The sequence below is a fragment of the Talpa occidentalis genome, unplaced genomic scaffold (genome assembly GCF_014898055.3).
Source record: "Talpa occidentalis isolate TD23 unplaced genomic scaffold, MPIMG_talOcc4v2.1 talOcc4.4, whole genome shotgun sequence".
Taxonomy (NCBI): domain Eukaryota; kingdom Metazoa; phylum Chordata; class Mammalia; order Eulipotyphla; family Talpidae; genus Talpa; species Talpa occidentalis.
This window is the reverse complement of record NW_023604295.1, coordinates 56,460,136-56,485,416: the sequence shown is the minus strand read 5'-3', so window position 1 is coordinate 56,485,416 and position 25,281 is coordinate 56,460,136. Positions and strand designations below refer to the sequence as shown.

General features: G+C 35.3%; 1 long non-coding RNA gene across 4 annotated transcripts in view; it reads right to left on the bottom strand.

Annotated features, from left to right (window-relative positions):
* Nucleotides 1–18,625, bottom strand: part of LOC119256836 (uncharacterized) — a 42,351-nt gene extending 23,726 nt beyond the window's left edge. For 3 of the 4 annotated variants that reach the window (XR_005127899.2, XR_008553883.1, XR_008553882.1), the window contains exons 1-3: nt 17,184–17,310; nt 7,874–8,025; nt 1,015–1,082 (exon numbers count right to left, since the gene is read on the bottom strand). This is a non-coding gene — a long non-coding RNA (uncharacterized LOC119256836). Of the gene's footprint in view, nt 1–1,014; nt 1,083–7,873; nt 8,026–17,183; nt 17,311–18,608 lie in introns of those variants that run through there. The other variant, XR_008553884.1, reaches the window with a different exon arrangement.
* Nucleotides 18,626–25,281: the final 6,656 nt, after the last annotated feature.

The following is a 25,281-nucleotide window of genomic DNA, read 5'->3' as shown; positions in this document are numbered from 1 at the left end:
AGATACAAAAATCAACCTTATTTCTACAAGCTAAAAATGAACAATTGGAAACTCAAAATAATTTTAAAAGCACAGCAGTTTCAAAATATTTGAAATGTTTAGGTATAAATCTAGTAAACTCTCAGACTTATGTACTCAAAATTACAAAATACTCTTTAAAAAAGTCAATGAAGCCCAAAATAAATGGAGAGACAGACTGTGTTCATGGATTAGAAGATTTCACACAAAAAAAGATGTTAGTTTTTCCAAAATTGATCTATGGATTTAATGTAATTCCAATCAAAATCCCAACAGGATTTTGTAAATAAATGCAAGTTGCTTCTAAAATTTAAATGGAAAGTCAAAAAAACAGGAAGGGTCCAAACCCTTTTGAGACTGTAGAATATAGCTGGAGGTAATTTAAAAATTACTACAAGCCATCAAAATCAAGGCAGTGTGCTATTGATGAAGAGATAAACACAATAGGGCATAAAATAGAAAGCAATTGGCCCCAAATATAAACTTACTCAAATGAATTCTAGATCCAGAAGTAAACTATAAAGCTTTTGAAGACAACAGAAGATTTTCCTGAGAGGAGGTTAGATAAAGATTTCTCAGACATGACACTGAAGGTAAAATTCATACAGGAAAAAAAAATGATAAATTGAATTCCATGAAACTTTAAAACCTTTGTTTAAGAGAGTAAAAAGATCTGTGACACACTGGTAGAAAATATTTCCAAATCACCTAGTTGACAAAGGATTTTATGCAGAATATGCAAACAGTTCTCAAAAACTCACCAATAAGACAAACACCACAATTTAACAGTAAACAAAATATTTGTACAGATACTTTACCAAAGAAAATCCATGGTTCATAGTCTATGCTATTTTCTTTATAGTAAATAACTTTTAATAATATGACTTTAAGGAGGAAAATAGTTGCCATTTTCAGATCTCAATTTATCAAATAAGCATATGAATATATGCTTGACATTATTATTAAAACATCAATGAAATGCCATATCATACCTACCAGAAATGTTTAACAGATGATACCAAGTGTTGGTGAGGCCACAGAGCGATTGGAACTTTCATACATTTCTGGAATGCAAAATGGTATGATCACTCTAGAAATTAGCGTAACAGTTTTTAGAAAGTGTAACACATTTTTCCATATGACCTAATAATCCCATCACTAGTTATTTATCCTAGAGAAATGAAAATATATGTTCACACAACATATGTTCATACAGTAACTCTATTCAAAATTTTATGAAATAGGAGCCAACTCAAATGTCCTTAAATAAGTGAATGGATAGTCAAACCGATATATGAATACAATGGAATACAATAAAATAATCTATTGTTCAGCAATAAAAAGAATAATCTATTGACACACCATAGATTTATTTGGGATAAATCCCCAAATGCAAAATGCTAGGTGAAGAAGTGAGTCTCAAAGTTTAGGTTATGTTTCCATCTATTACATTCGAGAATAGAATAAATATATTCCTTTCCTTATATTCCATTTTAGAAAATTAAATATTATATTGATAAAAAATACATCAGTGGTTGTCATATATTAAAGTTTGGGGAAGGGGTGAATATATAGGGCCCACATAAGAGATTTTGGGAGGGATAAAACTGTTCTGCATTCTAATTGTTATGGTGATCACATGAATCTCCACATGTGTTCAAATTAAATGAAAAGGTAAATAATTTTTAATAATGTGACTCTAGGAGGAAAATAGTTGCCATTTTCAGATCTAGATTTGTCAAAACCTTGATAACTTAAGGCTTTAATTCATTGACTTATTAATTCTTGCCGTAACACTGTTATTTAAGTATCCTATTGCACAGATCATATTGAAACATAGATTAAATAGCTTTTCCAGATCACACAAATAATTGGTGGCTGAGTCAAGATCTCAACTCATCTCTGTTCATCTAGGTTCACAACCATTAACACTTGGACACTGAGACAGCAAACCAATTTTGGAAGAAGACAGTACAATATTTGTTTCTGATGTTTAAGATGGGTACAAATAATATTTACTACTGGCATTAAAATTGAAAGGAAAAGAATTTTGAAGGCTGCCAATTCTAAAAATATTCAAGAAATATAAAACTTTGCTTTATCTATAATACAAATAGCTGAGAAACTCAAATAACTAAAGTGTTTCAACTGCAATTTATTTTTATATGAAAAATATAAATGACAAGTAAGCAAGCTGATATCAGGAATTTTTAAAGCAATTTCCAAAATACACCACAGGGTCAGCATATTTACAGCCTTTTTTTTTTTTTTACTATTACCTTGAAGTACACAATTCTAATAAATAAGTATTTAACCACCTACTATTTGTGTTCATTATGATAACTATGTTACTTCAAGATCCTGACATGCCTTCTGAATCATTAAAGCAAGTTTAAAATTTGTCCAGATGGTTTTATGACTACTTATTTCATCATTTTCCCTCTAAACATGGAAAACCTATTACTGTATACTAATTAGCTGAATCATTAAATTAACTGTAAAAATCAATTTCCTCAATCATTTCAATGAATAGGAGTTCATAGTGTTTAACTATAAAGTTTTAAAGGAAAATCAAAAACTAATCCTTGTCTTTGTTAAATATACTTGTCGGTTACTGATTTTGAGCTCTCTGATCAAAATACATCAGAGCCTTTCAAGTTCTGTTTCTCCATATAACTGCAGGTTTGTAGTTCATGTTCAATTATTTATAAAATAATTTAAATTTCTGTGAAGGAGAATGCATTCTCATCCTCTGTCTTTGTACCCATCATAAAATGCTTCTGCTCTGGGATGCTGGAGGATTCTGTCCAATTTAATTCAATTCTTTGAATTTTTAGTATTATGCCAAATATTGTCTTTGTACCCATCATAAAATGCTTCTGCTCTGGGATGCTGGAGGATTCTGTCCAATCTAATTCAATTCTTCGAATTTTTAGTATTATGCCAAATATTGTTTAGATTTTGAGAATAAAAGGTAAGGCAAGTATGCACCTTACTCTCAAGTTACTCAATAACAAATAGGCACGACAAACCTTTAAATAAATGACTGCAAAATTAGACATCTCTAGAGTATGCAGACACAAAGGAAGTAACAAGTATCTATGCATGGCTGGATAAACAAAAGCAGCACAGATATGAAATTATTGAATAGATCTTAGCCCAGCTGCATCTACATTACTTTTCCCTTTCACCCAGGGCCCATTATGCAGGCAACCATAATGAATACCAACCCTATCTTTGAGATATGTGTTTCATAGAAATAGGCGTTAATCCAGAGATCAACATACTCTTTCTGTAAAGGACCAATAGGCAATTATTTTATACTCTGCATTACAACCTCTGAGTGAAAATCACCTGAGGCAATCTGTAAACAATGGATATGGTTATGTTCACACAAATATTTACCAAAATAGGTGAAAGCTAGATTGGATCTGCAGGCCAGAGTTTGCCTACTCCTGCCATTAATCAAACCAATACAACTATATGTCTAAATTTCAAATATAAATTAACTGTTCCTTCATTAACAAAATAATAAAGGAGGTATGCCAATGAAAAATCTAACTTCTTAGCAATGAAATTAATAGACTCAAATTCTTTTGTTGTATCATCCTTGTCCTCACACAAGCAGAACCTGAACTCCTATGAATTTTGTTCCTCACCTAACAAAGTGGTTTTTTACTACCTAAAGTTACAGGACACATCAGGTAATCCTTAAATGAAAGATGAAGTGCTTCAATAATCATCTATGACTCTTTAACCTCTATATCGATGATCTGAGAATCTGAATTAAAGGAAAATAATATGAACTGAGCATAGCTGTACCCTTATGTTCCAGTGTGGTTAATCTGGTCTTTACCCCTTAGCAACTATTATTATTTTTTAATATTAAAGTATTTTGGGTCTTTATTTAAAAGATTGGTGATATTTTTGTGACCAGAAACATTCTGTAGAAATTTGACTCTTGTTTCAGCAATAATTGTTTTCATTATACACCAAGTGCTTAAAGTGACAGTTTCCAAGAACCAACCTACCAGGCTAAGGGGGGACTTACTGTTCATATATACTATATTTTCTATATCCATTTACCTGTGGATGGATATTTAGGCTGTCTCGATGTCTTGAATTTTATGAATAATGGTGCAACAAATATGCAAATATCACTTCAAGATCCCAATTTCAATTATTTTGAATTGTATACCCAGAAGCAGGATCACTGTTCTATTTTGATCGCTGTTCTATTTTTAATTTTGTGAGGAACTCCATATTGTGTTTCATAGCAGTTTAATTTCACATTCCCACCAACACTGTACTTGAGTTCTAATTTTTCAACATCCTAGACAACACTTACCAACAGATTTGAGGTAATGTTTTGTTTTGATTTTCATTTGCCTGATGATTAATGATGCAGAACGTCTTTTAATATACCTGTTGGTCATTTGTATTTTTTTTTTGAGAAATTTAAGTATTTTGGCCATTTTTAATTGGGTTATCATCATTTTTGTTATCGAGTTATAATTTTTTACTTTGTATATTAGCTCCTTATCAGAGATATGATTTGAAAATATTTTTCCCACTGAATAGATTGCATTTTCACTCTCTTGTTTCCTTTGATGCTAGAATTTTTAAAAATTTGATATGGTCCATTTGTTTATTTTTGCTTTTTTGCCTGTGCTTTGGTGAATTTATTGATGGTTCTATCACTAATTAGAATTAAAATTCAGGACAACAAAAGAGAATGAGAGATTTAAAAAAAAGATTTAGACACTGGTAAGATTTTAGCATGTTCTGCAGAGGGAATAATGAGCAACCAACTCCTTTATAACATAGCCTTGTAGAAAGCTTTTCAGTAAGTCTTAATTGAGCCAAGTCCACTCCATGGGTAAATGCTTTGAGCCTGACCCTTTGGTTTTGAGTAAGACAAGAGCTACCTATTGACATATAATCTCAAACTTCTTTCATCACAATGTCTGAAAAATAATAAGATTTGGAACTGAGACTGTACTAACTAAGTGATAATGGACAGGGGTGGTGTCAGAGAAGTGTGAAAGCCATGACTGGATTGCCCTAATTTGTGGCTAAATCGGGATGCTACCTTTGAAAAAAGTCAATCTGGCATCACCTCGTAGAGCTAAAATTCAGATGAATCAGTAGGTCAGCAATAAGTAATACAATTTTTTTTCAAATGCTGTTTTTAAAAACATAGTAATTACCATTGAATACAAAGTGCATCCTGCTTAAAAAAACATTCTGATGCTGTAGCAAAGGTAATGCTTTTTATTATGAGCTGCCCACATGTACTTCTCAGGCAGTGATTCATCTGAACAGTATTTCAGTTAAAGAACATTTTATTCTAGAATGAAAAATAACAGAAAAATACTGACTGCCCCACAGTGGTGTGGGGTTAGCATAAACATGGACTGACAGGCGGTTAACTCTAAAACTAAAATAATGGCAATACCTTACAGCACATGGAAGCTGCTATATGATTTCTTTTATACATGAACATAACTTCAGGGGTCATAGGTTATGAGTCACATTCCTGTTTACAGATGCTAGTATTTTGTTCTCCCCTGTAATTATAGCGGGAGTCTGAAGAGATATTTCAGCTCATTCTAATTTTTCTTCCTGATGCTGTTACTGACTGTCCACTACTAATACTCTGCAGAGAGTATCATGGATAGCTCCAGCTTTCAGGATCTAAGGTTATCTCCTAATCAGAATGTAAGGACTTAAAAACCTTTGATCAAGTTTTTAATCACAAATAAGATGGTCTTCCTTTAAGGGCCTTTTGAGAGTAGCAATCATGTCATTGTGTCTCAGTCACCATAAGAAATAGAATTCTTATTTTAGCACCAAAGGCAACTCTCCTTGTAGAAGGAAAGAAAAATCGTAAATAGATAGTTTGAAGAACAGAACACAGTGGAACAAAACACATTTCCTTTTCTCTCCCACATGGCTCTAGAGCTGATTTTATTTTGTTTAATGAAGAATTATATAGAGACTGTGATTTTACAAATGTTAAATGAGTTAATCTTCATAGCAACCTTGTGACACAATTACTATTGTTATCTCCAATTTGCAGAGAATGAAAGGAGACATTGAATGGGACAAAGGGACAGCAGAGATCAGATTCAAAGGCAATTCCTGGGTTCGTGACTGTAGCAGTAGGTAAACTTCTTCCCTCCTAGGAGCTCTCCAACAGGGCTGCAGGGAATCTTGTGATGAGTGATACCCCTCTGATGAGCTTCCATTCACAGGAAGGTCACTTCACACCCTTGATGAGATTTCCAACCTCAGTCTTTCCATTGGAGCTGCTACAATGTCTTTCTTTGTTCTTATCACTCACTTATCATTATCATTTCACTATCAGCTCATCTTATCACTTTATTATACTACATACAATATACATTATTATATAAAATACATGATTATTATATAAAATATATTATTATGTAAAATACATATGATAAAATACCTATGATACATACATCTTATTATATTATATATTATCATCATTATCTCATCTCTTTTGATGAGAGTTGCCACATTTTATAACTGGCTAAATTCAGTTAAAACACTCCATGGGATTTTTATTTTGAAGTCCTTCTGCTTGAGTAGAATTCATGTTTTAAAAAAAAAGAGAAAACAGGTCTGCATATCTGAGATCTTCACAACTGATTTGTCAAGGATGGTTCTCATGAACACTCTGTCATATTTTTGGCCTGGTTAGCAATAACCCTGGATTTTTCATTTTTAACCTAGTTTTAGTAGTAGTGGTTGCATTAAAAATGCTGAGGTGGGTCAGGTAGACTTTCCTTCTCCAGTTTCAGCCTGATCTCAGCTGGGAGTAATTGAAATTTTGTACAGTGATCAGAGTTTCCATACAGCAGGATATGGTTCCATCTGCTAAACACCCAAATCTTTCTAGGAACAAAGCAATTAAGCCATTCACCCAAGGACATCATGCAAGACACTCAATAACACAGGAAATGCACATGGTTATCCTGGTAGCTTGATGCCCTGTGGATTATTAGTGATCCAGCCAGGGGATGTGCTGATCCCCACCAGGGTCCTCACCCCAGCCTGCAGGGTGCCTGAAGCTGTCAGCAGCCAGGTATTGGAGTCTATGGGAAATTGCAGGGCTGGTAACATATGAACTATGCAGGGGAAATAAAGGCAAAGACATTCTAACCACTAAGTTACTGAGTAAAGTATTCAAGTAAATTCCAAAAAAAAAAAAAAAGTAAGAACAGTTGACATTTGAACAACACAGTTTGAACTGCACAGGTCCACTTATACAATGGTTTTCTTATAAACATATCATATAAATCTACAATATCAATAAATATAGTATAGTACCATAAATTATTTTGTCTTCCTTAAGATTTTTTTCAATCAATATTTTCCTTCTCTCTAGTTTATTACTTTATTATAAAAGTACAATTTGTAACACATCTAACATATAAAATGTTAGAAGCTTAACATATCAGTAAAGCTTCCAGTCAACAATAGGCTATTGGTAGTTAAGTTTTGAGGTGAGTCCAAAGTTAAATTTTCAACTGTGCAGGTGTCAGTGTTCCTAAGTCCCCTAGTGTTCTATGGTCAATTGTATTTAAATAAGACCAAAAATGTCATTGATATACTTTTCAGATTTTGCTTTAATATACATAAATTTAGCCTACCATGTTAATTTATTAAGAATTTTAATTCAAAATAGTTTCAATAGTTTTTTTTACATAAATTCATCAATAAAATAAAACCAATTTCTCAATCAATAAAGACTTATTTCAATAATTATATAATTATAATTATTGGTATTTCATTTTACTCTCAAAATTTTACATGGTCACCTTACCTGATGAGAGAGTTCATTGCAATGTGAGGCAGTCCCTTCCATTTATTGGGCTACAATAACCAGGAAGTTCTTCCTCTTCTGCTTCCTGATGAATTTTCCTTAGTTCAGTTCTGCCTTCGAAACCTACACAAATTTTATTCTGCATCTCTTCCCTAGGAGAAATAGTTAAGAATATTATCATCTAGTCCCTGTCGCCCAAGCAGACTTTGTAATATTTACAAACATAGTACATCTACTTTTTCCTGTAAAAGATGTTGGAATGTTCACTATAGTCATTCAACAAACATTTGCTCCTAATCAAAACAAATCCAAGATTTCTTTATAAAAATCACTTATGTGTTATTATTGCTCTCATTTTTCTTTCTAGTAGTTATTCCTTGCAGTGAAATACTTAGACTAATAAAGCAAAAAAGCAAAAAAATAAATTGAAATATTCCTTCAGGAAAAAGAAATATTGATAAGATATAGAGATGTAGGTTTTAATATGCCAACGACAGAAAAATGACATAACGTCCTGTAAAGAGCACCAATTTCCAATTCAGACCCACCTCACAGGATTTGATCATATAAAAATAATGTAAGAAAAACAGAATGATTGGAGGGACTATATAAAGATTAGCTATTATTATGATAATGCATCTTTTTAGACCTTATTTTACATACAATCTCCTGACCAAGAAATAAAAAGATAAAATATGAAAACATAAACTAAAAGAAATGTAAGGGGAAATATAAATAATTTAAATTTTTTTTTAAAGATTTATTTATTTATGCATACAAGAACTGGAGTACAGACCAGAAATGCGGGAGTGGGGGGGCAGTGAGAGGATTCACCAGAGACAGAGTGGGGAACAGAACAGGCAGATTGACTGAAATACACTGCTGAGGGGAGCAGTGGGTGAGGTAGGAGAGGTCTGTGGGTCACCTCCCTGGCCGGGGGTCGAACTTGTGCTGTAGTACCTGCGGATTGCTTCATAATTCTGACACTTAACCCCTTGCGCCATTAGGGAGGCCTCAAGAATTAAAATTTTTAAAAGACTACATTGTCTACAATAAATTTAAAAATTCAGATTAAACATATCATTTACTAGAAAAACAAAATTTACCAAATTAATTCAAGAGGAGATAGGAAATTTGAATAGATTCTTAGTCACAGGCAGAAAATAGGTGTCAAGGCTGAACAGCTCAGTGTAAAAATTCCCACCCACCCTGCCCCCAGCAGCTCAGAGTGACTGGGCAGAAGCATTCAGTACATGCTTGTGAAGGCACCAAATAAATCAAACTGGTAAGAAAAAAATGTAAAGATTTTCATCCAATAAGTCTGCAAAACTTAACGATTTTGGAGAAAGGCTCCATCAAACATTTCTGAAACAAGGACTCCCTTTTTGCTCTTTAAAAGCAATTGCTAGCTATAGTTAAGCAAGTCTAGTGAAAATTGAAATAGCATCTCCAATCCTAAATACAGTGTTATAAGATTATTACAGAAATGTAATATTGCAGTATAAAAGCAAGTGTGTTTCATATCAGGATTAAAGAACAGTTCAATATTAAGACATTTATTAAAGTAGAAAATCACATGATCATATCAAGAGAAACAGAAAAGACACTTGATAAAATTCAACTATGTTTTTGATAAAAATCTCATAGAAAATGAGAACTGAAAGACATTCACACAATGTATTTCTCAAGGCATTTATCATAAGCTAGTGGTAAACATAATTTTAAATATTTAACACACATTCTTCTAACTACAAGAACAATGATGCCCCATTGTTATCTTAAAATATAATCTTTTTGCCTAGACTCAAATTCCCTTGAAGTTTAGGTCAAGAGCTTATTCATAATTTTATCATTATAAGTTTATCATAACTTTTAAGGTATTCCTGAAATGGTATTCTTCTGCCCCAGAATCTTGTATCAAAAGTAAACCTCAAAATTATTTAGTAGGCTAGTTAACTGAAATTCCTAAGTAAAAATTAAAACCTCTTAAAAACATAGTTTATTAGTAAGAAATCCTCAGCAATACCAGATAAACTGAGAACCATGCATTCCATAATTTCTATGATCAGGAAAAAACCTTTAGCCTGCCATCCTATCTTCTATAGAAAGTACCATTTGCTTACATATCAGAAGCAATGAGCAGCCCCAGACACAATCACGGATTGACTGACCCTTCTCACAAAAAAACTTGCCCGTGATGGAAACTCACTTCTACTGCTCTGCCTTCTATTGTCATGTTCTGTGAGTCTATAAGATAAAAGGTATAGGAAGAGGACACAGAACAGATAAATGTGTTCTCAATTCAGCCATAAGAACTGGTAAGTCCAGAAATCATGTCAGATCGAACTCCTTTGAACACACTTTGACCTGCATCACCTCTTTAACACCTCTTTGAGACCTTCCTCAGTCTTCAGGAAAAAGAAATATTGATAAGATATAGAGATGTAGGTTTTAATATGCCAACGACAGAAAAATGGCATAACGTCCTATAAAGGGCACCAATTTCCAATTCAGACCCACCTCACAGGATTTGGCTATATAAAATAATGTAAGAAAAACAGAATGATTGGAGGTACTATGTAAAGATTAGCTATTATTATAATAATGCATCTTTTTGGTGCCTTTAGAACCGCTTCATTTGGTTTCATCCACCTGGAGACTGGAGGGTTTCATTCACCTGGAGGGTTCACTGCATTTCAGTTAGTGACGAATAATCTTTGAGCAGCATCAAGAGACCAAAGGTTTGCACAAATATCCTTCTTAGTAATCACTGCTATTCTAATAAGTTCTCTGTTCTCCTGGTTGAATGACTCCTTGCTTCCACTTTTACTTTGTGGGCATTTCTCTCTAACTAGCATAATTCTGCCTTTCAGCGGCCACTTGGGGGACATTTTGATGTGAAAAAGATTTTTCTTTTGATAGGTGCATTCAAAGGAACAGGGAAGAGACCCTCTTGAGATTCTCTGACTTGTCAATCTAAAAAAGCAATCACTTTGGTAACAAAGGGGAAATCCTAATTCATATTTTTATACCTAGAAAGGGCTTTAAGGGTGTCAACATTTTAAATTGTATATTTGATAGAAAATCAGGTACCAGAGTTACTGTTTGAACTGACTTAGTTTCTCTCTCTCTATCTCTGTTTTTCCTTCTCATTATTTTCATTAATCTTGGAAATTATACTTATTCTTAGGTATAGTTTTTCCAGAAAATGTTTAAGTTTGGAAAAAACGCAAAAAATATTTTTAATAAGCAAGTTTGAAACTTTTTTAATTTTTAAAAGATTTATTTATTTATTTATACAAGAATCGGGGTACACACCAAATGCGGCAGAGGGTGAGAGGATTCACTAGAGACAGAGCGGGGAACAGAACAGGCAGACTGACGAAATACACTGCTGAGGGGAGCAGCGGGAGAGAGAGGAGAGGTCTGCGGCGCCATGTGGGATTCTCCCTGGCCGGCCAGGATTGAACCAGCGCTGCAGAGGCTGCAGACAGCTTCACAGCATGGAGCTCAACCGCCTGCACCACCAGGGGAGGTCCTGAAACAACATTTTTAAAGAATTTAATCTTGATAACTCTTCTGATGCTACAAATCAGAGGATGTTCTGATTTAAATTTAAAAAAAAAGATTTATCTATTTATACAAGAACTGGAGTACAGTTTAAAGGCACAGGAGGGTGAGAGAATTCACCAGAGAGAGCGGGGAGCAGAACAGGCAGACGGATCAAAGACACTGCTGAGGGGAGCAGCGGACGACAAGGCAGGAGAGGTCTGCCATGCCATGTGGGCCTCTCCCAGGGAACCCGCGCTGCAGAGGCTGAGGACAGGAAGCCCTAAACAATAATTTAAATCAGAGATTCCAACATGGTGAGGCAGACCTCTCCTGTCTCACCCACTGCTCCCCTCAGCAGTGCTTTCCGTCCGTCTGCCTGTTCTGCTCCCCACTCTATCTCTGGTGAATCCTCTCACCCTCCCAGACCTCTGGCCTGTACCCCAGCTATTGTATAAATAAAAAATAAATCTTAAAAAAAAATAAATTATTGGGCCTCCCTGGTGGCGCAGTGGCTGAGCGCTGGGCTGCCAAGCTGCCCACAGCCTCTGCAGCACCGGTTTGATCCGCGGCTGCCGGGCGAGGGTCCCACATGGCGCGCAGACCTCTCCTGCCGCCCACTGCTCCCCTCAGCAGTGTACTTCGTCAGTCTGCCTGTTCTGCTCTCTGCTCTGTCTCTGGTGAATTCTCTCACCCTCCCGTGCTTCTGACTGTACCCAGTGCTTGTATAAATAAATAAATAAATATTTAATAAATAAATGAATGAATAAATAAATAAATAAATAAATTGTTCTTTATAGATTTTTAGTCACTCTTGGATTTTAGGCTAATTTAAATTGTGTTATTTACTAAATTGATATTTGGAATACCTACATAATTTCTCTGTAGAACAATATAACATTTTGATGATTAAACCTACTTTTTTATTTCCTTTGTTATCTAATTTTATTTAGAGAATGACTACAGATGAAGGCAATATGTAAATGTCTTTAAATGATAGCAAATACATTTAGCTTGCCATTTTACAATGTGTTGAAGTAAAATAAAATGTATGGTTATAAGAAATTAGCTATGTTATTGGTTTTTTATCTTGCAGTTTTTTCTAGTGTCTAGAAAGATAAAATTTGGTTAAATTAATTAAAGGTGGTAATAAAAATTAGCTATGGAGAAATCAGAATATGTATGTCAGATAATAATATGGTTTGTTTGGTTTAATGTATTTTATTTATATATCTGTTCATTTATATGAATATAAATAAATTTCATATGTAAATACATAAATAAGCATTGTATATGTAAATAAATATAATTAACGATGTAAGAATATTTATATACTTTAATCTCTACATTAGTCTTTAAATTAATAGATTAAAATACACTTCTTCATTTACAATTCTATACATTTTAACATATGCAAAGGCTTTTGTAAGCACCACAGAAACAGGATATAGAACAATTCCAAAACTCTTGTAAATTCCCTCTTATTATGCAGAAGGTAGTCAAGTCTCCCCTCACACCTAAGCCTGGTTTCTCTGTCCCCATAGTTTTGCCTTACCAGAATGTCATTTAATCTAATCTTTTAAGATTGACTTCTTTAATTTAGTGTAAGACATCTGACATACAACCATGTTGTTATGTATATCAGTAGTTGGTTACTTTATATTGCCAAAAAATATTCCATACTTTGTGTATCCATTCACTCATTGAAGAACATTTAGTTTATTTCTAGTTTGGGCCAATTATGAATAATGCATTATTGACATTCACGTTCAGGTCTTGTGTGAATTTATGTTTTTATTTTCTGGAAATACATAGCAGCCAGATTCTTGGGTGATATAAGTGTATATTTAACTTTATGAGAAACTGCCAAAGTTTTCAAGAATAGCTGTTCCATTTTACATTGCTCCCAGATGAGTGTTAGTTCCAGGTGGATTATGTTTTTGTTTCGTTATGCTTTGTTTAAAGATGTCTGTTATTGTGTTTTGAAAGTTTCATCTTCCTTCAAGTTTGTGGGAAGATTTTATCATAAGCAGACAGTTAATTTCATCAAATGACTCTCTGCATCTCCTGATATGACCATATGTTTTTCTTATGTCTGTTAGTATGGCGAATTCTATTGATTGATTTTTGCATAGTGAAACCAGCCTTGCATTCCCAAGATAAACAAACCCTACTTGGTTGTGATGTATTGTTCTTTTTATATAGTGCTGGATTCAATTTGCTACTTTTTTTCTTAATTTTGCACCTATATTTATGCAGATATTGGTCAATAGTTTTCTTTGCTTGTATTGTCTTTGTCTGGGTAATATCAGAGTCATGTTTGCTACATAAAATGAATTGAGAAATGGTCATTCTACCTTACAGAAAGGATTACGCAAAACTGATGTTATTTCACAAATATTTGGTATAATTCACCAATGAAACTCTCTGTGTTTGGTATTTCCTTTTTGGACTATTTTTTAACTATAAATTCAATTCCTTGAATTGAACTCTTCAAGTTCTGTATTTCTTATTGTTTGTGTCTTTCAAAATCAATCCATTTCCTGTAAGCTGTCAAATGCATGTGCATAGTGTTATGTATAGTAATCCCTTTTTATCCTTTTAATGTCTGGGAGGCTACAGTGATATCTCCCATTACTAATTTTGTTACATTGTACCTTTATTGTTGTTATTCTTCATCAGTCCTCTGGAGATATAGCAATTTACTAATCTTTTCAAATAAAGATCTTTTGGAATTTATTCATTTTCTTGCTTTCTTTTTTTTTCTCTCAGTGTCATTGATCTTAGTTCTTTATCATATCTTTACTTCTGTTTGCTTTCAGCATAGTTTATACTTATTTCGTTTATTAATGTGAAAATGTACCTTATATGTTTGAGACCCTTTGTTTTCCTGTATAAGAACTGAATGCTGGGACTCCCTGGTGGCGCAGGGGGTTAAGACGCAACATATGAAGCTGTCCGCAGCCTCTGCGGCACGAGTTCGATCCCCAGGCCAGGCAGGGAGCAACTCATATGGTGCAGCAGACCTCTCCTGACTCACCCACTGCTCCCCTCAGCAGTGTACTTCTGTTGATCTGCTTGTTCTGTTCCCCGCTCTGTCTCTGGTGAATCTTCTCACACACCCCCTCCCCGCAACTCTGGCCTGTACTCCAGCTCTTGTATGCATAAAAAAACTAATCTTTTAAAAAAAAAGAACTGAATGCTATAAATTTCTTTTTTCCTCCCAAGTGACCATTGGCCTAAATGCTTTAAATTTCTAAAAACTACTTTGAATGCCTCTCACAAATTTTAATATATTCTATTTTCATTTTGTTCAAAATATTTTCTTAAAATATCTTCTTTTAGCTGTCATATAGAATGATATTATTCTTATAGAATGGTATTATTTAAATTACAAATATTTAAAAATCTTTCCTAAAAGTTGATTTTTATTTTATTTCCTTTATGGTCAATGCATATAATTTGTGTTATATCATTTGTTTAATTAATAAATTTTGTGACTCAAAACATGACTTATCCTGGTGAATATTTTATGTGCACTTGAAATGGTGTTCTATAAATGAATATTAAATTGCTTGACAGCATTGATCAAGTCTTCTATGTCCTTGGTGATTTTCTACCTACTTATAATTACTGAGCAAGGATTGTTAAAGTCTATAATTGTGGATTTGATTATGTCTCCTTTTCAATTCTTTTGGTGTTTACATCATATTAAAAAAGTATTGAATCTATTGTTAAATGCATAAATATTTAAGATTAGAATGTCTCATTGGTAAGTTGAGCCTTTTCTCATTTTGTAAAGTCCCTTTTTATGCCTGGTAATTTTTCATGTTCTGAAAAAAAAAAAGAAAAAAGGTGAAAGACTAACCCTCTGGAACCTGTGAATGTGAATTTACTTGGAAAAGGGATCTTTGTAGATGAAATTAAGAATTTTGAGATGAGATTACCCCGGGTTACTTAGATGGGCCCTAAATCCATTGGCAAGCATCCATATAAGAGACGGAAGAGAAAACATAAGGAGGAGGTGATGTGACCATGGAAGCAGATACTGAAGTCATACCATCAAGAAGAGGAAGGAAGCCTTACAGCCAGCAGAAACTGAAAGAGCCAAGGAGAGAGTCTCCCCAGAGCCTTTAGAAATTGTGTACTTGTGCTGATACCTTGATTTTATACTCTGGCCTCCAAAACTATGAGAGAATAAATTTACATTATTTTAATTCACCACATTCGTAGTAATTGGTTATAACAGTCTTGGGAAGCAATATATGAGATAGTTAGTATTTCAGTTGCTCTTACTTCATTTTTAAATTTCTAAATTCCATGCTGGTCATATTTCCCTTCTACCTGGAAAACTTTTACCATTTCCTTTAAGGCACAGCCTTATAGCAATAAATTTTAGCTTTCCTTCAACTGGGAATGTGTTTATTTGCCTTCATTCCTGAAGGATATTTTCACTGGCTATAGATTTTGGGCTGATACTTCTTTTCCTTTAGCCCTTGAGAAATGTTGCTCAACTGTATTTCAACCTACATGATTTCTAATGAGAACTCTTCAGTGACTTAAATCATTGATTTTTTTCATTTTTTAAAAATCTATATATCTATTCAGGTAACATTGGTTTATAAAACTGTGATTTTCATTTACCTTTTTCAATGGCTATTTTTAGGATTTTATTTTTCATATTTGTTTTTCAGCAGTTTGATTATAATATATTTGAAAGATTATTTATAAAGTTTAACCTGTTTGGAATTTGCTGAGCTTCTCAGATTCTTCATTTATTTTTCCTCAACAAATTTGTGATTTTATTCAGTTACTCTTTACTCAGTAACAAAGGCTCCTTTCTATCACTAAAATACTTCGTTGACTGTTTGGCAACACTGCTCACTTGTAACAATAAAAGTTTTCTTTATTTGAGAAAAATAAGTTACTAATAATCACTTTTATTTATCATTTTATATTTTCAAAATACTGTCTGAAACTATGAGTTATGTTCAAACATTTTTTTCTCTGAAAAACATTTTCATTTTTGTAATTCCTCAATTAGCCTGTAAAAGAATATTAAGATATCTTTTAAACTGAAAATATCTTTGGGTTTCTTGGACTTGCTGCTAGGTAACACAAAATTGTGTTCCTTTGCCTCCCAAAGTGAAACTAATAAAATTAATTGGTCTTTCCTAACATTCTATGAATATTAATTAACTCAAAAACAAGGTAAAAGGTCTTTTATTTCTCAAACTTAACAAAAACCTGTACATGTACATATCATAAAAGTATAGCCTACCTGAATTAATTATATTAAACTTAACACCCAGAATATTTCAGTGATTATAAACATTTTTATATTAAAAGGAATGAATATTCAAGCACACAGACAGGCATGATAATTATCTAGAAATTTTGATTTCTAGGTTGCTGAATTTCAATGCCCATATTAATTGGGAATAATGATAGTATATTGTATAGCACAAATCAAAATATATGGTGATTTATCATGGTCCTCATTGTTCTTACTCTCTAAGTTTTTACTGACTATATCCTCATAAATTTATGGTGTTTAATGCCTCAAGTGAGAATTTCACTTTCTTTCATTCTGCCAGTTCTTCTGGAGATTTAGTGTCTAGAGACATCACAGAAAAACTGTCCTCGAGGCTTGATGGAAAGAACCTTGCTAGGTCTATTTAATGAATAACAAGCAAAAAACTGTAGGGTGTTTATAAGGTCTTAGACCTACACCTCTCAAATAAAAATATGTAATTCATACCTGAAAATTGTCTTCAAGTTGCGGATCCTTAGGACTTCATGTTAAGGAACCTTAGGAATCATCCAGGAGCATGTGATTTGGAGATGGAGCTGGAGGATGGAGACAGTTTCTAATGAAGACCTTCAGATCAAGGAAACAACTGTGAATAGTAAATGACTTCCATTTAAGACCTATGAACAAGATCCAGATGACCAGAACCACTGATCTCATGCTTTAATGTGTATTATTTTGTTCTCTATTTCCCTAGATATTTTCTTTCCTCTTTTCCAATTGCTAACTTATTATTATTCCTTAACCATGATACCTGTAAAGCCCCCACACTGAATTTTTTTCCAAATGTACTTCTTGACATGATTCCAATTCCCCTCTAGAGTTTGCAATTTGGTGAACATATACTAATCAAAGTGACTATTGGGTTTGTACTCATTTTACTTTGGGTGCTACCTAGCTTCATTTGGTACCATTTCCTTGCTACAAATCAGATGAAATAAAATCCCTGTTACAATCCTTGTTAATAGGACTCAGCCACCAAGAAATTTATTTCATGACAAAAACCACAATAAACCTGAAAGGAATCTAAAGTCAGGAAACTAAAAATAAAAAATGAAGCCAGGAAACTGACTATGTCAGTATTAGAAAATGATTCCCTTTTCTGTAGGAAAAAAAAAATACACAGAGGGACTAGTCATTGTAATCAAACTGTCACAGAGCATAGAAAAAAGCTAGGGAACCAATGGGGTATATTGAGAGGTTTGCCTTTTACAGATCTTGCAAGAAAGGTGTATTAGTTAGGCTAAGCCCTCATCCCTGTCCAATTTACAGATTACAGTCAATAGTCTGCTGTGCTTCAAATCCAATACTAGTTGTTAGGAGCCACCCTATGATCTGCCTTTAGTGGAAATACTAATATGAGGATGTCAGATAGATTTGGCCTCACACCAGGCAATGGAATTTGTGCCAGGCCTATTCTGTTTGATATCCACATATAAGTCTTTGAAGCACAAAAGACTATTGACTGCAATCTGCAATCTGTAAATTGGACAGTGAACTATACTATCAGTAACTGATGACTGCCTTCAGGATAGCTCTTAATATAACCCTGGGTCCTTTTGACCCATCAATTTTCCTTGTAAGAAAAATAAACATTTAGACAGTTTAATTTAAAAAGGAAAAAATTCTGAGCTTCAACTTATTATTAAATAATATGTTAGACTATTTTCTTTGTCATTTTACACTTCACATGAAACTTGAAAAATAAGCAGAATCCTATAGAACATGGTACAGAGAAAAGCAGGATAATAGTAACAGTACTTAGGCCCAGAATTCCTCACCCAAGAAGTTCATGTATTTGGACAAGTGGTGATTCAAAAAAGAGGTTTTTCAAAATGAGCATATACTGATTTAGGGAAAGAACTTTACACTTACATTGCTGCAGACTTCTGTTAGATCTTTATTAGTATTAAAATTTTCTGGAAAGCAAACATAAAATTATGAAATCAGGCTATTATCTTTATCTCTGGTCGTGTGGCCTTTTCAGACAGGTTATAGAATCAGTTCTCTTGTTTTAATTTAGTTATTCCAATTCCTTACCAGGTCTTACTTTTTGTTAAGGAGTCATTCCCTTTGTTTAAAAGTATCCCCAGATCCTAAATTTTTCTGAGTTGTTGTTTCCTGTCTCCCCCATTCACCTTTCTCTGACATAGTTAAAGAATGTGAAGTGTTTGCCTTGTTAGTAGTTCCTTTTCTAATATATTATAACTTAAATGAATAAGTTGCCCACACTTATTCCATGGAGTCAAAACTTATCTCCAGGGAGATTTGCACGTGACAATACACGTCTTCCCTTGTGTGAATGCTCCACAGTGTTAGTACCTGTTTTGTGGAGCTGCTGAACTAAGTAGGGTCAATTAACTTACATTATCAGCTGCAGCAAAACATATTGTCTCTTTAAAAGTAACAATGGGGCTTCCCGGTGGCGGTGGCGCAGCGGTTGAGCGCTGGGCTGCAAAGCTGCGGGCGAGGGTCCCACATGGCGCGCAGACCTCTCCTGCCACCCGCTGCTCCCCTCAGCAGTGTACTTCGGTCCTTCTGTCTGCTCTGCTCCCCGCTCTGGCTCTGGTGAATTCTCTCACCCTCCTGCACTTCTGACTGTACCCAGTGCACGTATAAATAAATAAATAAATCTTTAAATAAATAAAAGTAACGATGAACTGACTTCATTTTAATTATTTTTTTTCTAGTAGAAACAGTTCAGTGTTCACTTTCTTTCTTTTTAGAAGCAAGAAAGGGGAGAGGTAAAAGGTCTGCTCTTTTTGAGGGTTCCTGCTTGTTTTGCAGCCATCCCAGGCAAGGTAGGTTCATTGTTGGTTCAGGAAGCTTAAAAGAGATGGCTGGAGCCCCGGGCATCATCCCCACAGGTTTTTTAATACTACTCAGGGGAAACAAGTCAGCAGGAAGACAAGAACTTGGGCGCCCCCCCCTGCCCCCTGCAAATCTCTATACGTACTTTTCTCTCAGCCATAACGTTTGCTAGTCCTCTCCTTGCTGTTCTCTGTGTGACGCAGGCCCAATATCCCCGGCGCCCAGGCTCAGGCCGGCCCACACCATCCTACAGGTGTCCACCATCAGGTGCCCCAGGTCCTTGCTCCCAAGCTCTTCCTGCATTCAAGGCCACAGGTGAAAGCCACAGAGGCCAGAGGCATAAACGCCTAAACTGGTAAAGAGGCATAAACCATAAACTGGTAAACCCAGATTGCTATGCAAGGAGAGGTCTGATAGCCTCTATTATCTGCTACCTTCAAACACAGTCACATATTTAACTCTTAACGAAAGTGACTTTCTTTAGTTGGGAGTTTTCACCGAGAAGTACCTGTCTGGCAGATGAGCAGCTTGATGTACACTATCTAAGTGATGCTTTCCTCATCTACTTAGCACAATTTTAATTACATTTCATTTTTATTATGTTTAATTTTTAATGCCCTTATTTGGGATATTATTCAACATATCTTCCCACACTAGAATATATTTTCTACAATGTCAGGAAAATGTTTGTACATAGAAGATGCTTCCTTGGCATATAACTTAGTGATTTTTTGACACATAGGATATAAATAGGATATGTTAGGATATAGAAAGGCCCTAAATGAATGAATAAACAAAACTGCACAAGTAGGACAGAAACCAGGCATCTGCAAGCAATGTCTTCTAAACCATGTTTGTGTTTACTTATGTGTTGGGCAATGAGCAAAATCAGCAGAATGGGTAATATTCATGACATATAGTTTATATTTTATCCTACTCTTGGTATTAAAATCTCTGCACACTGCCTTTAACAAAGCTGTAGTTCTAACAGATAATTGTTTTCTGTGTTTATGATTTTTTGACAATTTTTAGTAAATTAAAGTTGGCAACTCTATCTTAGTCATCCAACTTGATTTTATTTTAATAGTTTTTCTTCACAATCATTGAAAGTTTGGGAACTACTCATGTAAGCATGTCAACATATAATTTTTTTATTTTTTTTAATGTTGAGACTTTTTTTTTTTAATGGAGGCATGTTTTATTTATTTATTTATTTATTATATTTGTTTGTTTGTTTTGTTTATACATGCACTGGGTACAGTCAGAAGCGCGGGAGGGCGAGAGAACTCACCAGAGCCAGAGCAGGGAGCAGAGCAGGGAGAAGGACCGAAGTACACTGCTGAGGGGAGCAGCGGGCGGCAGGAGAGGTCTGCGCGCCATGTGGGACCCTCCTCCAGTGGCCGGGGAGCAGCCGGGGATCGAACCGGCGCCGCAGAGGCCGTGGGCAGCTTCGCAACCCAGCGCTCAACCGCTGCGCCACCGGGAATTAAGATTACTTCTCAAAAAAAATACAAATGTAAAAGGTTTTTTTTTTAACTCATTAATGAGAGAATCAGCAAGATGGTAATCTGTTTCAAAGGAGGATATGAGAAATTAAAAGAGAGTTACTAAAAGAAAGTTGAAATAATATTGCTAATTTGGATACAGGACAATGAAAACAATAACCTTTATGGATAATCTTTTCTATAGAACAAAAAATCATTTGAAACTCTACAGAAAAAAAGTGAGCTGCAATTTACCAATTTTCTCCATGGTAGCATAAAACTTTACAAATTCAGGACCATAAGAAACAGTAAATAGAATTTAGGAAGGTAAAAAAAAATTCCCTTCCTATTAAGAGACAGACAAGTCAGACCAGTTTGTTAAACAATCTAGTATGACTTATAGAAGGTCATAAGTAATCTTTTTTCCTCATTTCCCAGTTCTAGATAATTAAGAAGCTGCCTCTAATGTTTGAATGGAGGTTACATTCGTGAGTGTGTAAATATAGATCTATAGACTAATAGATACAAGACCGAAGGAGACAAACCAACAAACAATTGATTTGGAATTAGCTATGATTTGGAAAGAGCATTATGGGTGTATTGTTTGCTAGGGCTGCCACTCACAAACTGAGTGCTGTAAGTAGCAAAGATTATATTCTTACAGTTCTGTAGCTAGAAGTGTCTGGTCAGGATGTGGGCAGGTCCATGTTCCCTCTAAGGGCATGTTCTGCAACCATCCCAGGCTGCGTAGGTTCATTGTCAGTTCAGGAAGCTTAAAAGAGAAACTTGGAGCCTTTGGCATCACCCCCACAAGTTAGGGGAAACAAACCAGCAGGGAGACAGCAACTTGGACACCCCTGCGAATCCCTGCAAGCTCTTTTCCCTCTTAGCAGTTCTCTGATGCGTCCACCACTCTCCACTGCACTCTGGTGCACAGCCTTCCACACCCCGTCCTCTGTGACTCTGCCCTTATATGCTTAGTCTCTCAGCTCAGGATGCCCACCTACGCATGCCCACACCATACTTCAGCTGCCACTGTCAGACAGGCATATGAGAACACAGGTGCCGATCATAGATGCCAATGGCAGGGAGGGTGTAAAAAACCTGATAACTTCCATTTACCTTACAGGGCACTAGGGAAGAGTCAGCTCCAGGGTTGTCCCCAAGCTTCTGGCAGTTGCTTTATGTGTAATGCTATAATGCCAGTCTTCACGTGCTATTCTCCCTGTGTGCAAGTCTGTGTCCAAATTTTCCCCTTTTTGTAAGGATACCAGTCACAGTGGATTAGGAGCCAGGCTAGCCCAGTATGAGCTCATCTTAACTAAATTAGCTACATCTGAAATGACCCTATTTTCAAGTAAGTTCACGTTCTGAGATATCAGGGGTGAGGTTTTAAATATACAAAGGGGGCAAGTCAAAATTCAACCAATAGCAATGGGTAAGTTTTTCTGAGAACTTTACTTTCTAAATTTTCAGAACTAAATGCCAACACCTATTTCCCAAAACATTCAATAACAGTTCTAGATGTATTTATTTGTTTCCAAGGGCAGACCTAACAAATTGCCAGAAACTTTGTGACTCAAAACAACGTAAATATATTCTTGTGTAGTTCAGAGGCTAGACATCTAAAACAAAGGTGTTGGCAGGGCTATGCTCCCTCCAAAGGCTGGAGGGAAGAATATTTCCTTGCTTCCTGGTGCCTTCTATGCGTGCTAGCACTCTGTGACTTACAGCTTTGGCAGTTGAGTCTCTGCCTCTTCCCAAGACAGTCTTTTTTTTTTCATTTGTTTTGTGTTCAGTTATTTCTTAGTGGTTGCTCTCAGGCTTAGCTTTACTTATCAAAATTGACTTAGATTTATAGTAATTTAGTTGCAGTATGATATAGAAATGTTATTCTTATCTAGGTCTATTCTCTCTTCTTCATTTTTGTGCTATAATAATAATATATATATTGCATGTATGTGTTTCTAATCCAATAATACACAGTTATAATTATTTCTTTATATAATTTTATATATATTAAAGAAGCTGAGAAAAGAAGAAAAAGTGAGTATATACTTATTTTAGAAAACCCTTTTTTTTTTTTAACCATTCTGGTTCTCTTCACTTTTTTTTTTTAAAAGATTTATTTATTTTGGCATACAAGAGCTGGGGTAAAGACCAAAGATGCAGCGGGTGAGAAGATTCACCAGAGACAGAGTGGGGAACAGAACAGGCAGATTGACCAAAGTACACTGCTGAGGGGAGCAGCAGGTGAGACAGGAGAGGTCTGCTGCACCATGTGGGTTTCTCCCTGGCTGGCCGGGGATCGAACTCGTGCTGCAGAGGCTGCGGATTGCTTCATGGTGCGGTGCTTCACCCCTTGCGACACCAGGGAGGCCCTCTCTTCACTTGTTACTGCAGGATTGAGTTACCATCTGGTGTCTCCTTTATTTCAACCATCTTCTTTGTACTGTTAGCAATACAATTGTGTACATGTAGTACACAAGCTAAGAGAACTATGCATTTGTACTGTCCTTTATAATTACAAAATTGCCTTTACCAGTGCCTTTTGTTTTTTCATGTGAATTCAAATTACTCTCTTGGGTCACAGGCAGTTTTTGTTACCTGTTTTTTCTTCATCTGGATGTGTCACACTTTCCTGTTTCTTTGCATGCATGTCATAATTTTTCTAGAAACTGGACATTTTAAGAAATATATAATCATGACACTAGATATTGATTCTCTTCTCCCCCTCTCAGAAGCTTTTGTTGATTGCTTGTTCATTTGTTTGATGTCTTGGATAGATAATTTCAGTGAAGTTATTTCCCCTGTAGTGTGAAGCTTCTGACGTTGCTCCTCAGAAGGAACACCTTTGGGCTAGGACACAGTCACTGGTAAGACAGTGGTTTTAGCAGATTTCTTTGACTGCCTCTTTCTCTGATCCCTCCATTAAACTGTCTGCCTCTTTTGGCATCACACCAAGCTCTTAGGTTCCATTACTTGTTAACTGATTGCTCTATCGCTGTTAATAATACCCTGGGGCAAAAATTGTTCTCTATTCAATCTAACTGAAATTGGGCCCTTTTTCAGGGACAGTTTTTGAAGTTTATTCTGACCCCAGAAGGATTCTTAACTGTCTCGGTTGTTCTCTCTGGTAAACTAGCTGGCCTCTGGTTTGTTACTATCATAGGTGCACCAACCTCCTCTTAATTGCCACCCAAATCCCCACAGATTGTAAGAGCATTTGACCTTTAACTTGAACTTCCCCACACTCTGCTTTAATCAAACCATTCCTGAGGGGAAAGTTTTATAGATGTCTCTTCTTAAGGATCTCCCCTGGGGAAAAAGGACATATCCTAATCAAGGCAGTGAAATCTAGGGAGGAGTGGTCTCCTCTGCTGTTTTTGTCTCCCCCTCCCACCATGGAACTCCCACCTTAGTGGTGAGGTAGACTGAATGTGACGAGGGCTGCAGGATTCTCAGCCTGCCATGGCTGAGTAGACCTATGGGTGGAGACTGGATGAAGAAAGGGCAATCCTGATCTCTCAGCCACACACTCTCTCTCCCGAGGAATTTAACCTCTGCAACTCATGGGGGAGAGAGGTAGGAGAAATGCTGGTAGTCTGTCCCTACAAGGAAGGTATTGTTTTTTGAATGCGGGTTTAGAAAACCCGGAATCCTATATTGGCCACATCCACCTGGAATGGAGTCTCAATCCAGCTACACTGAGGGTCAATGTGATGAACTAAAACACAGATGAAATGTCACAGAGTCTTGCTATTCTTATCAAATTTGAGTAGACTTTTAAAATAAATGTTTCTTCATTTGCTGCATACCCTTAGAGACCTGAATGTTTTAAAATAATTTTTACCATTTATGCTTGTTTTGTTAGGGAGCAGGTCCACAGAATTCTTTATTGCTACCATTCCTGATATTTGCTCTACATAATTAGTCATTGGTTTTCAATTATAAACCTGAGCTTACACATTAGGTAATGTTAAATTGGGGAAATGTTTTGCTAATGTTGAACTCTTATAAAATTTTGCATTAGAAATACTTAAAGAATGGACAAGATGACATTTCAGACTTACTGTTGTTTCTCACTCCATATGGGAGAATACCAATATTTAATAGAAATGGTTAGAAAAAATATCTCAGAAGATTCTATATGTTTATAGTTTCATTAAAATGTTTGGAAATATATGTCAAAAGCAGACATCTGTTGGAAGGCAGTTGAAAGTGAATATTAATGAAATCTAGGTGCAAACCAA